The sequence below is a fragment of the Octopus bimaculoides genome, chromosome 1, assembly GCF_001194135.2.
Source record: "Octopus bimaculoides isolate UCB-OBI-ISO-001 chromosome 1, ASM119413v2, whole genome shotgun sequence".
Lineage (NCBI taxonomy): Eukaryota > Metazoa > Mollusca > Cephalopoda > Octopoda > Octopodidae > Octopus > Octopus bimaculoides.
Window position 1 is genome coordinate 174,437,921 of NC_068981.1, and position 2,785 is coordinate 174,440,705.

A 2,785-nucleotide genomic window follows, 5' to 3' on the forward strand; every position below is an offset into this window, starting at 1 on the left:
CAAACTAGGGGTTACCATCTTTCTAAAGCTCTTCACTGAATGTCTTGAGATGGTCAACAGAGACATTGATCGGACGACATCGTGTTCATCAGAGAAACCTCAAATCGGCTGCACACCAGCTGGGCAAGAGCCTGCATGACAATTTCGTCAATTAGTACCGTCTGATCTGCACCCTTATATATTAGTGAGATCTGAGATACGAAGGAGAAAGAAAAGTAAGTGGCTATGACACAGAGGGCCATGGAAAGACCCATGATAGGAACATTATTGCGAGAACGTATCTCAAATAGGGTAATTCAGAAACAGAGTGCAGTGAAGGTACAAGCTCCGCTGGGTGGGACATGCTGCAAGGCACACTGACAGAAGACGAACCTGTCAGTGATATCCAAGAGATCGGAAGTGACCACTCCGAAGACCGCCAAGATGGTGAGAAGATGGTATGCAAAAACTGCGGACCCATTTGGAATAGAAGAGTACAATCGATGAACGGAAATGCATTATGACCTGCGATGTTTAAGGATATCTGATAGTCGTGTCAATAAAATAAGAGCTATCAACGATTACAACCATTCCTTATTGCATGTGTCCATTTAATTTTCAATGAATTCAAATTTCGGAATTCTGTCCTTTTCTTTCTTTGACGAGAATGTTCATTAACGCTAATGATTTTTGTTTTCCTTCTACGGGCGAAATTTTAACTCTTTAATGCTCTTTCAATTAACACACAAATCACAGTAAAAACAAAATCTGCCATCCAAAAGCAAATACCTTAATTTCAAGTCAATATAATTATAAGATTTTTAAATTTCATATTTCTTGAAATTTTAATAAATTATTATATTGTCTTTTAATTTTTGATTAGTTTCTTAAAAACAGCTTTCAGCTGACTATGTTGTGTAAATAATGTTTTGTAATGTAATTTCTCACACACTATGACGTAATTCACTGTATATATTTTAATATTCTATTGCTATCTTTCCAGAGGAAGGGAAAATTATAATACCTAATTAATAATCGTATATGGATTGCTGTAGGATTTACTGAAAACAACGCCTTGAAACTAATAAATGTAACTCGTAACGTGATTGTAACTAGTGATGTACTTTTTGTGTATATTTGGTCTGAAATCTCATGCTATTCATTTATACTGATTTTATTTTATAAAAATAGAATCACTTCGTTCAACAGAGTAATATATAAATGGAACCAACATGCGCAATATTAATGAGTCATCGTGACCAGCTAAGGTTAATAGCTGCATAAAACTTATATCATACTTATTGTCTTTAAGATGAACAACACAATAAATAATGAAGTCCCGAATACACTGTACCATAATAACTGACGAGATCTCATGGCTGCTATATGAGAGTTCATCAGGGGCGTCGACTTTGCCTTTAATCCTTTCGGGGTCGATAAATTAAGTACCAGTTGCGTACTGGGATCGATCAAATAGACTGTGCCCCTCCCCAAAAATTTCGGGCCTTGTGCCTAGAGTAGAAAAGATTATTTTAGAGGCAGCCAGCTGGCAGAAGCGTTAGCACGCCGGGTTAAATGCTTAGCGGTATTTCGTCTGTCTTTACGTTCTGAGTTCAAATTCCGCCGCGATCGACTTTGCCTTTCATCCTTTCGCAGTCGATAAATTAAGTACCAGTTGGGTACTAGGATCGATCTAATCGACTAGCCCCTCCACTAAAATTTCGGGCCTTGTGCGTAGAGTAGAATAGATTATGGTGAATTGATAAAATCGTTATACCGCCTGTAAGAATGTTTCTTGGGATTCGTTCTAGCACTCAACGTTCTGAGTTCAAGTTCGATTTTATCGGGTAACATCCTTCCCCGAATTTCAGACCAAGTGCCTATGACCAAGTGACTATGAATACTACAGCTTATTTGAGGAATTATACCTTCACTTTTTCACATATCTTCTAATGTGAATTTATAACGCACATTTTGTTTTCTTATAATATCAACAAATATTGAAATATTATTTTAGTAAATGCCATCAATTAACTATTTCAGATTTTAAACCTAAGGCATGCCTGTATTTGAATGAAATAGTATTTAATGCCTGGATCTGCTAAACTTATTTTAAATAAGATATATTTATTCATAAGATTTGCTGGAATAGGTTTGACCTGGAGCTAATAAACAACTAATTCAATTTACTTTTCCAAATAATTCCCCTTCCGTTATAAAAGCATACACTAAAAATAAGTTACTTCATAAGCATTTTAAAAATTTCCGAAAAATCTTATTTATGACTTGTGGGTATAATTATATCCGAACAACTCTGCATTCTAGAAGTTTAAACACAATACATCCCACTTATCTGTCTCTATTCTATACTTCACTTCGCATATATCTTGTTACCTTCTACAGCGATCCTCATTAACTGGTCGTCGTTTCGTAACTTTTTATTTCACAGGCAATACTTCTTCTTGGTTATTTGTTGTTGGAAATCCCTGGCAAACGTTAAAAATTGCTTTTTCAGTTGAAGAAACGCTTTAAATGATCTTTTCCTTATGCAGATTATCACTGGTAATCTTGGATAATCTTTTACCTTCACACATTTTGTCTATTAATGAAATCTTTATGAACTAAAAGTTCCATTAACAGTATCACTCAAGGAATATGTTATAACTCTCTGTACAACTATTCTTCTTCGATGATAGACATTTTCAACCCTTCTCGGACCGTAGTTTGATATTCAGCATTTGTGCCAATATATGTAAATACTTACATCTATACGTATATATATATATATATATATATATATATATAT